Source organism: Pongo abelii, chromosome 1 (genome assembly GCF_028885655.2).
Source record: "Pongo abelii isolate AG06213 chromosome 1, NHGRI_mPonAbe1-v2.0_pri, whole genome shotgun sequence".
Lineage (NCBI taxonomy): Eukaryota > Metazoa > Chordata > Mammalia > Primates > Hominidae > Pongo > Pongo abelii.
In genome coordinates this window covers 141,577,723-141,590,184 of record NC_071985.2, presented here as the reverse complement: position 1 = coordinate 141,590,184, position 12,462 = coordinate 141,577,723, and the positions used below count along the sequence as shown (strand labels likewise).

General features: G+C 36.1%; 1 pseudogene; it reads left to right on the top strand.

Annotated features, from left to right (window-relative positions):
* The first annotated feature begins 7,727 nt into the window (after window positions 1-7,727).
* LOC112130842 (U2 spliceosomal RNA) lies at window positions 7,728-7,864 on the top strand (annotated as a pseudogene).
* Window positions 7,865-12,462: the final 4,598 nt, after the last annotated feature.

The following is a 12,462-nucleotide window of genomic DNA, read 5'->3' as shown; positions in this document are numbered from 1 at the left end:
CCCCAACCTCTCCCTTCCTACCTTTTTTTCTCCGAAAGTTTATAACTGGTTTTGAATATATCTCTTGCAGTTTACTGTGTCTATTCTCTTTAAATACAGCTTCTAACCCTGGGTTCTAAGGGTCTACTAAATGGTACCCTTTCCCTAAGCTAACCTGCTTCCCTACCCCCACAACCACCACTCCACAAACATACCCCAACCTGCCTTTCTCATCAAAATTAGCCAGGCTCTGGGACTTCTGGTCTCTTCGTAACTAAAAAGTGTTTTACCTATATTATTTATAAAATATCACAGTGGCACTCATGAGGTCGGTTTTACTGAGGAACTTGATTCAGAAATAAAGTTAAATTTCAGAAATAAAGGTTCTAAAACACAATGATATTTAAATATGTTTACCAACAGGAATTTATAAAAACAGGGCAATAATGTGTTCTTAGGCTGTAAACATGAACAAACTATAAGTTATCCTTTTAAGTTTCTTTAGAATTTTCCTCTGAAGATTTGGCAGGGAATGTTTTGTAGATGATAAAATAGCAATGAATCGATGATTTTCTTACAGAGACATTTATCTTTCCTATGGAAACCCCCACCTGTGACATCTAGGGCCAACCTACTGCTGTCTGACTGCGCTATTCCTGTTCTCTTTTTTCCCTGCAGTTCTACTGTTCATTAGCTATATGACCTTGGAAAAGACCCAACGTTTAAGTCTTAATTCTTCATCCTCAGTGATACTAATAAGCTCTAACTCCTAGATACTGCTGCAAGGGTTAAATAAAATATTTGCAGTAGTCCTACCACACAGTAAATGCTCATGAATATTAATTTCTTTCACCTTCTCTGAAACGTAAATTTATTCCAGTAATTGGATAAGCCAGTTATTTGGATGCTGATAAAATAACAAGTCTTTGTCTCTTGGAGAAAATAACATTTTGACTGCATAAACTATTCGTAATAGAAAGGTTGAATTATCATTTCTCTCAAAAATACTGGAGAGGAAAGTTACTTTCTGTAGACTGCATAGAGGAAAATAACAAAACACTGCATTTGTTATAATGAACCCCTCAATGTGTTGAAATGTATACATTGAATTCTAACCCCCGATGTGATGATATTTGAACGTGGGACTTTTGTGAGGTAATTAACTCAAAAGGGTAGAGCCTTCATGAGTAGGATTGTGCCCTTTTAAGAGGCCAGAGAGTTAGCTCGCTCTTTTTCTACCATGTGAGGATACAGGAGGACGGTATCTGCAAGCCAGGAAGGAGGCCCTCGCCAAATACCGGATCTGCCTGCACTGTGATCTTGGACTTCTCAGGCACCAAAATTGTGACAAATGTTTGTTGTTTAAGCCACCCAGCCTATGGTAATTTGTTACAGCAGCTTGAACTAAGATAGGGTTTGAGTGATAGAATTGTAGAATTCAGCAACAGCAGGTACAGAGGGAGTCTTACTGTCAAAGCACACAGTAGCAAATGGCCACCGTGTTCATAAACAAAAACATTCATTCACTCACTCATTTATTCAAGAATGCATGGGGAATCTATAGAGCCTCACTTTCTCTTAAAATAATGTAATAAAAATGTCAAAGCTGCAGTTTTTAAAAGGATGCCTCAGGACAGTGATAAAGTTACTAAAAATCCCATTTTGGGGGGAAGGATTACCATGGTTTTTAGTAATGTTGCCACATTTCTCAAGAAAACATTTTAATCCTAAAGATTTAATTTTACAACCAGTGCAACAACGTTATAAGCAATCCTCCAAATTGAATAACATAACTAACATTTGAAATATAGTCTTCCCGATCAACTTCTGGCATGACTGCATAAAGAGCTTTGCTACCTCACTTTGCAGTGAAACTGGTGAAAATTCTAGAAAAATGACTCAGACCCTCTGGAAATGATCCTAAGGGCAAACAGCAAAAGGAGAAACATCTCTTCAAGAAAGAGATACAAAAATTTGGTAAGAAAGGCAAGGGTCTGTGGTATTTTATCCAAGACTCCCAAGTCCCAGTTTAGCGAGACAGGCTCCATTCTAGACAGCTGCAGCCAAGAATACAGAGCTCTCTCTGCACCCAGCTCCCACTAGAAGGTGCGCTTTCTTTCTTTCATTGTGGTAAAACATGCATAATATTTATAATTTTAACTATATATAAGTGTATAATTCAGGGACATTAAATACACTCACAATGTTGTATAACCATCACTCTTATCCATACCCAAAACTTTTTCATTATCCCCAATAAGAAATTTGTGCCCATTCAGGGAGGGAAACATCACACACTGGGGCCTGTTGGGGTGTGAGGGGCTGGGGGAGGGATAGCATTGGGAGAAATACCTAATGTAAATGACGAGTTGATGGGTGCAGCAAACCGACATGGCACATGTATATCTATGTAACAAACCTGTACGTTGTGCACATGTACCCCAAAACTTAAAGTATAAGAAAAAAAAAAAAAGAAATTTCTGCCCATTAAACAGGAACTCCTCCTTTTCCCCAATTCCTGGTAACCTGTATTCTACTTTCTATTTCTATGAGTTTACCTATCCTAAGTACTTCATATAAGTGGAATCATACAATATTTGTTCTTCTATTTCTGGATTATTCACTTAGCATAGTGTTTTCAATGTTCATCCATATTGTAGCATGGATCAGAATTTTACTCCTTTTTAAGGCTCAATAATATTCTATTGTATTTATATACCACATTTTGTTTATCCATTTGTAATCCTGGCTAAGGGACATTTGAGTTGTTTCCACATTTCCACCTTTTGGCTATTGTGAATAATGCTTCTAGGAACATTCGTGTGTAAATATCTCTGTTCAAGTCCCTGCTTTCAATTCCTTTGGATATGTACCTAGGATTGGAATTGCTGGGACATATGGTAATGCTATTACAGCCAATGCCATGAGTTTTAGCTGTTACATCCAACATAACCAAAATTTTCTTTACTTTGTAACGTCCACATCTTTTACACCCTGATTAGTCAGTAGAAATTGATATTGAAAAATTAGTCTCAGCCTAGGCAACACAGCGAGACTTCATCCCTACCAAAATTTTAAAAACTAACTAGGCATGGTGGTGTGTGCCTATAGTCCTATCTGCTTGTCAGGCTGAGGCAGGAGAATGGCTGGAACCAAGGAATTCCAGGCTGCAGTGAGCTGTGATCCCACCACTGCACTCCAACCTGAGCAATAGAGCAAGATCCTGTATCTAAAAAAGCAAGAAAGAAAAAGAAAAATTAGTGTTGATGGCTCTAGAGAAGCAGGAACCAAGAAATGTTGAGGTTTCAAGACTATTTTTCTGCAGGTGACAGCCAGAAATGTGTTGTGTTTTTTATTGTCAGATTTGGACAAGAAACAGTGAAGAGATCATTTGGGAAGAATCTGAGAATTACAAAATTAACTTCTGAGAAAAAAACAGAAAAAAGGAAATAAAGGTAGTTTGATATGATGGGATTCTCAGGAGGAAAGAAAAGTTTAGGGAGTTAGGCCCAATTCAGTGGATACTTAAATAACAAAAAGAAGATTGAATTAAGCACAAACCAAAAAAAAAAAAAATCTTTGTTCTTTCTTTCTTTTTCTTTCTTTCTCTTTTCTCTCTTTCTTTCTCTTTTCTCTCTTCCTCCCTTCCTCCCCTTCCTCCCCTTCCTTCCTTCTCTCCCTCCCTCCCTTCTTTTTTCCCCTTCCTTCCTTTTCTTTCTTTCTTTCTCTCTCTCTTCCTTCCTTCCTTCTTTCTTTCTTTCTTTCTTTCTTTCTCTTTCTTTCTTTCTTTCTTTTCTTTCCTTCCTTCCTTTCTTTCTTTCTTTCTTTCTTTCTTTCTTTCTTTCTTTCTTTCTTTCTTTCCTTCTTTCTTTCTTTCTTTTTCTTTCTTTCTTTCTTTCCTTCCTTCTTTCTACAGGGTCTTGCTCTGTTGCCCAGGCTGGAGAGCAATTATGTGATGACTCACTGTAACCTCATGGCTCACCATGACCTCAGCCTCCTGGGCTCAAGCAGTCCTCCTGCCTTAGCCTCCCAAGTAGCTGGGACCACAGGTACATACCACCACACCACACCCTGCTAATTTTTTAAAAATTATTTTTATTTTTTGTAGAGATGAGGTCTTGCTATGTTACCCAGGCTGGTCTCAAACTCATTGCCTCAAGCAATCCGCCCACCTTGGCAACCTCCCAAAGTGCTCAGATTACAGGTGTGAGCCAACATGCCTGGCCAGGATAATTTTTCTTTAGGAAAGATTTAGTAAGTATGTATGTAACCAAGAACATAATGACATAAATTGATTAGAAAGCAATTCCTTGAGTTCCAAATGGCTAAGGAGAGTGTTTAATGGTGTTGTATAAGATCCTATACTCTTATTTCAGGAAATGTTTTTTTTTTTCTTTTCAGGTAGAAATTGACTCCTCCTACCAAAATGAATTTAAAACATTTTCTGCTCTCCAAAGTCAAGAATGTTGATCCTAATAGAACTGCCAGACAAGGTGTTCCAATTAGGCCTAGAACCAATGCACCATACAACGACAGCCAGCTAAGGTATATTACAAAGAACATAAGCTTTCCATAGGAATCAGTTGAGAAAGATTCAGCATTCAATGGCTGTTCTTTGTACTTGACTGTATAAGTAGATTCTAAAATGTGTTAACACAAACCCTGAACTAGGAAGCAAACATCCCAGTACATAAACTTGAGGACAAAGGGAGATATTCCACACCAGCATAGATTATTTCCTAAGTAAAAATTAATGCCAGTTTCTTCAGGAGGAGTATGTGGGGACTCATAACCAGTGTATGCATGTTTTATGGTTAGTTGTATTCAGGTTTGTGAGGCAAACTATACATACTTCACATTGAGTATACTAGGTTTAGTCATTCTTAGCAAATTCTTTTGCCGTTATTATAAAGTCCCTGTATAAATAAGAATTAACATATTCCTTCAGGTGGTTGGTGTCTGGAGTAGACTTTACCTGACTATTATAATTAAGATTCTGGCATCCAGAATCTTATATAAGATTGTATTAATGAAACATGCAACATATTATATCTTCAAAAAGATTATTTAAAGGAACTTTTAGAAGCCACTGACAGATATCTTTAAAATATATTTAAATGTCAGAAATCAGAGTAGAAAACATACTTTTAAAAAAGCATTTTTGTTATGTTTTGTTTTGTTTTTTGTCTCAGGCCAAAAAGTAACTGGCAGGATCTTGCAGCCATACGATCAAAGATTAATATTATATATATGTTGTCCAGAAATAAGATAGTTTCTACAGGTGATATAATTTTGTAGTTAATCAGGAGATATTGCAATGGTACAAATAACCAGTTAAGATACTGAACAAATTGATGTGTAGACAGAATAAGAAATAAGAAACACTATGTAGAAGTAGAAATAATGCATTTGTCTGGAATCCTTTCCAGGAAATGGGGAGAGGGAAGAGACGCTATCACAACTGGCAGATGATTATTCATTTGTGATATATGTTGAGTTAGGATGCATTTAAGCATGGGTTATCTCATGTTTAAATTTGTCAAAGCGTTGAGAAAGCACAGTACATACAATTGTATATATTTTAGCATCTTGAGTAAAAAGCATCTTGGAACAAAGTTGAGAGTGCTGTATACATGTCTACCCAGAGTCTGAAGCCACCACAAAGGGAAATAGACACATCAGTTTTACACAACAGCTGCCACCACCAGTAACCACTAGAGAAGGAAAAAGGGATAAATTTGAACATTTTCTCTAGAACTTCTGGCTGCTTACGGCTTCCACCAGTCCTGAGAACATGAAATAGGAGGGAGAGGGAGATGTTGAAGTGCAAAGGAATAGAGTAGCTCTTTGGTAAGGAATGAGTGGTAAAGTTAGGACCCTCTCAGCCCAGGGCCCAGCACTCTAAGGGAGACACATTTGCATCCAGGGAGCAGCAGATGGAGCAAGATGCAGTAAGAGAAGCTGCAGGGACCAGCCTGTGGAGGAGAGGCGGCTTAAGCAATACTCACAGACCATTCCCTGGGCCTGGCCCCACTAAGCCTTCCAGAGTTGAGAATCCTGCCTTGGGCGAGATCTGCTAGCCTCAGAACAACATGTTTCCAGGGTAGAGGCAGTGAAGCAGGCAGCAGAACTGTCACCATGGCTGCAGGGGCAGTTCTAGAACTAGGAGCTATGAAATCAACCAGGAATGTAAGCCTGGTTTATGAAAAGTATATGCTATTATGATGGTTAATTGAACTGATTGCTAAAACCAGGAGTTTGTTAAGCCCCTTCTCCTAGTTGTCAGCTGGGAAACCAGAGGGACTATTGAGTAGGGAGTGTCAGAGAATCTAGGATTCCAGCAACTGGGACATGTTCTCAGAGTAATGATGCTTCATGGTTTTTGGTAGGAAATGAGTTAGCTGCATTGTTATTTTGCTTTGTCTAACTCAGATTGGTGGCCTATGAAACATCAGTGTCACAACACAATTTAGTAGCACTCTACAGTTTAAAAGCATTTGCTCATTTAATGGATGGGGAAAATTTCTGAGAATTCATAAAAATGGTATGTGTGCATGTCTGAATGAGTGGCTGAGGGTAGGTGCCTTGTGTATGTGTGTTATGGGGAGGGGAGGACAATGGCATGAAACCAAGCAGATGGAGAACATATTAGATACATAAATTAGATGTATTAGCACATCATCCTTCCACTAGTAAATAGAGTACTGTGGGTTAAAGCAAGTCCCAGTGAAAGAGTTCTGCCCAGAAACACAAGGTGAAGGCTGAGGATTTAAGAAAAGACATGGAGACTGAGTGGGAATTAAAATCTCATAAGCCCAGAAAACAACAAGTAAGATAAGAGAGTGATTAATATAAAAGTAAAATGAGTTAATGTATATTGGACATCTTTCAGATACCTGTGAAGTAAAAGAGCTATCAAACTGTAGGGTGTCATTGAACATTAAGAACTTTATCTTTATTCACCTATGTGTTTCTTAATTAACAGAAAATATAAAATTTGCTACCCCAGAAAAAAAATGACAGCATTAGCTCTGAAAAGGAGTCCTGCCAATTCCTGCAGTTTGTGCTCAGGCTGTCTATTCCATCCACACATTAGGAATGAGCAAGTAGCTCACTCAAGTAGTAGGAAGCTTCCTTTTCCAGCAGGATGCTGTGTATCACAAGTCATTTGGGGGAAGTTTTGACAAAATAAGTTATTTTGTAGGCCATAAGGTATAATGCTGGGGAGTTTAAACATATTCTTTTTCTGGAAAAAGTACCATTCACATGATTTAGCTGATATTTTCCCCAAATTGGGAAGCATCCTAGACATGAATATTTGATATCTAATATGGTGATTTTGCCTGAATTCCCCTATATGTGATCTCCAGATCTTTCTACAAACCACACTCTTTCCCTTGAATAGCAGTTAACACTGATTTTTGTTGTTACTTAAAGATTACAATCAGAAGAAGTATATTTTTAAAGTATCTGGCTTTGAACAAATTCCCATTTTATTTCTAATATCTACTGCTATCCAGAGTGGACTTAAAGCATAAAGATTTTTTCTTTCAACTTCACTCTCAAATGACATCTTTCCCAACATATTCATATACACAAGTCACATTAAAATATATATAGCAAAGAATCCTCTAAACAGCTATTTCTCCCAGCCTAACATCTGAGCTGCCATATGTTATGAATGTTTTGAACTCACAGAGATTTTGTAGCAAGTCACAAACCTGCATGGTCTGAAAGCACATGACTGCATCACTTCTCAGCCTTTTGGATAAGATCAAGTGCAGTATTTGTTCTTATCAGTTTAAAGCACATGACTGGAAAAATCTCCAACATCAGAAATTAGGGGCTAATGATACATATGCAAATAGAAAAATGGATACAAATTAAATACAAAGCTAAATGATTCTTTTCAAATCATACCAAAAATTTTTTTTAATTTTATATGATTACCCTAACATCTAAGCCAAAAAATATTTTTAGGCCTCAGTAACTTGTGATCAGAATGTCTCAGTTGATTTGTATTTCTTAATTGAGAAAGTTTCTCAGAAGTTTCTCACCTATACTTTCATTTCTGGATACTAAAAATGAATAAAATCTTAGGTAAAATAAATAATTCCAACTCCCTCATTATACTGAGAAATATATAGTTATTGCTTTGCTTAAGAAAAAAAAAAAAGACTGTCATTGGCGGAGCCAGCAAACTCAAATTTCTACATACCCAGTCTCCTGCTCTTTCCACAAGCCATACGCTTCCCATTGAACAAGACTTAGCAGATAACACTTGGAGTTTTGCATTTGGTTTATAAGGAATATTGAAAACAAAGTGTTTTCAAAGGTGGGAAAATAGGAAAGTTAAAGAGCCTAGGACGTAAACAATATGTAAAAAAAAAAAAACAAGCTGGAGGATTGAGGAAGGGTAGTATATAATATAGAGAAGAAAAGGCTAAAAAAAATTGGCTCTTTTCAAATATTTAAGGGACTCATAGTGGAATAAATATTCTTTGTTTATGCTTTTATAGGCGTGGTTTCAGAGGGCTGAACTAGTACCATTGAATTAGGGTTGTTACTGGGTGAGAAATAGATTTCAACTATGAAAAATTATATGAAAAAGGTTTTCCTGTTTTTTCTTATAAAATTTATTGATGAATAATTTAAGTACAATAAACTGCATCTATTTAAAAGGCACAATTTAATGAGTTACAATAGTTATATATATCTGTGAAATCACCACCTTAACAAAAAAAAAATACAGAACATTTCTAGGAACTCCCCCTCCCCCCGCCAAATTCTTCATTTCCTTTACAGTCAATTGTTCCACCTGCCCTTGGCTGCAGGCAAACACTGATCTGCTTTTTATCATTATATAGTAGTTGCATTTTATATAAACAGGATCATATATCATGTATTCTTCTGTGTCTGTTTCTTTCATTTAGTCTAATGATTTTCAGATTTATCCCTATTGTTTTATGTATGAGTAATTCATTCCTTTTGCTGAATATTATTCAATATAGTTTAGTATTATTGGAGAATACTATTCCATATATGAGTATAATACACTTTTTAATCCATTCACTGGCTAACAGGCATTCGGGTTGTTTTCAGTTTGGAGTTATAGTGAATAACATTGCTATGAACATTTGTGTAAAAGTTTTTATATGGTCATATGTTTCCATTTATTTTGGGTATATACCTAGGAGTAGAATAACTAGATTATATGATAGGCATATGTTTACCTTTTTAAGAAAGTTCCATATTGTTTTTCAAAGTAATTGTACCATTTTGCATTCCTGCCAGCTGTGTTTGAGTTCCGGTTAATTCTGTTTTGCCAACACTTGCTTAGTCTTTTCCATTTTACCCTTTCTAATGGTTGTAATGGTATCTAATGACTAATAAAGTTGAGCATCTTTTCATGTACTCAATATCTTTTATAAAATGTTATTGAGGTGTCTTGTTATTGTTGAGTTGAGGTCTTTATCTAAATACCAGTTAGTCCTTTGTCAAATACATGACAGAGAGTATTTTCCCCCATACTGTGTCCTATCTTTTCATTTTCTTAATAGCGTCTTGCAAAGAGAAAATATTTCATGTTGATGAAATCTAATTCATAAATTTTTTCTTTCATGATTAATTCTTTTTGTGTCTTATTCTAAGGAATGTTTGCCTATGTCAAGTTGGTGAAGATTTGTACCTATCTTATTTTCCAGTAGTTTTGCAGTTTTAGCTTATCTTTAGGTCTGTCACACATTTCAATTAATTTTCCATATTATGTGACATAAGAGTAGATGTTCTTTTTCTCTTTTTGTTCCTATACGGACATCCAGATTTTCCAGCAGTTTGTTGATTTCATTTTCCCATTGAATTGTTTTGGCAACTTCATTGAAAAATCAATCAGCCATGTATGTGTGGTTCTATTTCTGGACTATAATACCATTAATGTAAACATCTATATTTTATCTTATTTTTATTTTTATACTTAAAGTGTATCTTCATATTTAGAGTACTTCCTTGTAGTCAGCAGGTGGTCACCTCTGCTTTTTAATCTAGTCTGATAATCTTTGTTTCTTCATTGGAGTGTTTAGTCAATTTATATTTAATGTAATTATTGATATGGTTGGGTTCAGTCTACTATTTTATTAATTTTCTACTTGTCATCTCAGTTTTCATTTCTTCATTCTCCCTTTCCCGCCCTCTTTCAGATTATTATATATTTCTTATATTTTTATTTGAATCTCTTAGCTTTTTTTTTTTTTTTTTTTTGAGATAGAGTTTTGCTCTGTCGCCCAGGCTGGAGTGCAGTGGTGTGATCTCGGCTCACTGCAACCTTCGCCTCCTGGGTTCAAGAAATTATCTGCCTCAGCCTCCCAAGTAGCTGAGATTACAAGTGCCTGCCACCACACCTGGCTAATTTTTGTATTTTTAGTAAAGACAGAGTTTTGCCATCTTATCTAGGCTGGTCTTGAACTCCTGACCTCGTGATCCACCCGCCTCGGCCTCCCAAAGTGCTGGGATTACAGCCTTGAGCCACAGTGCCTGGCCTCTCTTCGCTTTTTAATCATACCTTTTCACAGTTTTTAAAGTAGTTGCTTTAGGTATTACAATATATATCCTTAAACTTTTCACGGTCTGCTTTGAGTTAACATAGTACTTTTTGTAGCAATCTAGGTCTATTTACCCCCATTCCTGCCATAGTTTATGTTATAGTTGTTCTATATATTACTTCTACATAATATTTTAAACCCCTCAAGGCAATGTTCTAATTTTTGCTTTTCAAAATTATATATATTTTAAAGAAATTAATAGAAATAATAGTTTTCCACAGTTACCCACATATTTTGCATTTCTCATGCTTGTCATTTCTTCCTCCATATCAGAAGCAATAAATTGGTATGTACAATGTTTATGTACAATAAACTGCACCTATTTAAAAGATACAATTTAATGAATTATGATAGTTGTATATATCAGTGAAATCACTACCTTAATAAAAATACAGAACAGGACTTATTTTAAGTCTTGTATATTACTAAAATATTAGGCCAAGATATGTGATTTCCTTAAATACACCAAGGCTTGTATAAAATGTTCTTTCTAGCTTTATCCAAAACCAGAAAGTAAGATTATCTTTCAGTATCTTACTCTATGTACTCTAAATCACAAAGTCTCATATTCTGTAACTAACAAGGCTACACTTTCAGTGTGTTAATATGAACTTTCAAACAAATTTTTAGGATTATTGCTTTATAAACTTACTGCAAAAAGAAACTTCTGCCTTCATTTCTTTATAGTAACTACATCGCTCCCAACTTTCAATGTGTTTGCGTATTTATCAATAATTTGACTTAGAAAAGGAGGGAACAGAAAATCTTAAAGATATAGACTTAGAAATCTTGGTCATTTAAAGATGAGTCAAAATTGGGGTTAAAAATTCTCTGCAACTATAATGTACAATGGTAGTTTCAAAAATCATAATTTTCAGAATTTGAGAATATTTTACAATAAATGGTGTACACAACCATACTACGAACAAAGTTCAACTATATATTTCTTTACTAATAGGTGTAAAATAATTTGAGTGATTCTGTTTAACTTTCTCTATTCTTCCTGCCAAATATCCACCAACATCCATTTTTCTCATCTTTCATATAAAGTAATTTATAACTGGGCTTATCTCACTAGGGACAGCGTTTGTGACCCCAACTTGCAGTTAAGTGGAATAACACAACTGAGTTCCTGCCAATAAAATGTGATGAAAGTGAAGTGTGTCACTTCTGATTCAGACATTCAGATACATTCTCTTTCCCACCAGTGACCCACTTTTAACCATGCAGATGGCAGCAATGCCCCAGGGATGACAGTACAACACGATGGATGAAACATGGGTCCTTAAATTATCACCATCAGAAGGGTTGTCTGCTAGCCTGGGACAATCAAAGGAGACTATTACTTGGGTGGAACAAACCTTTACTTCTGATATGGTTTGGTTGTATTCTCAACCAAAATCTCATCTTGAATTATAATCCCCAAAACCCCACTTGTCAAGGGCAGGACTAGGTGGAGGTAATTGGATCATGGGTACATTTTCCCTCATGCTGTTCTTATGATAGTGAGTGAGTGAGTCTCAAAAGATCCGATGGTCTTATAAGAGTCTGGCATTTCCTCTGCCTGCACTCACTCCATCCTGCTGCCCTGTGAAGAAGGTGCCTGCTTCTCCTTTGCCTTCTGCCACGATTATTAAGTTTCCTGAATCCTCCTCAGCCATGTGGAACTGAGTCAATTAAGTCTCTCTCCTTTATAAATTACCCAGTCTCACGTATTTCTTTATAGCAGTGTGAGAGCAGACTAATATACCTTCTTTTAAAAAAACTGAATTTAGGTAGTCTTTGTTTCAGCAGGCTAGCCTTACCCTAACACACCTTGGGTTCAGTCTCAGCACTTCTAGGTGGTAATAAGGACAGGGAGAATAGTCAAAGCAGCAGATTCTAC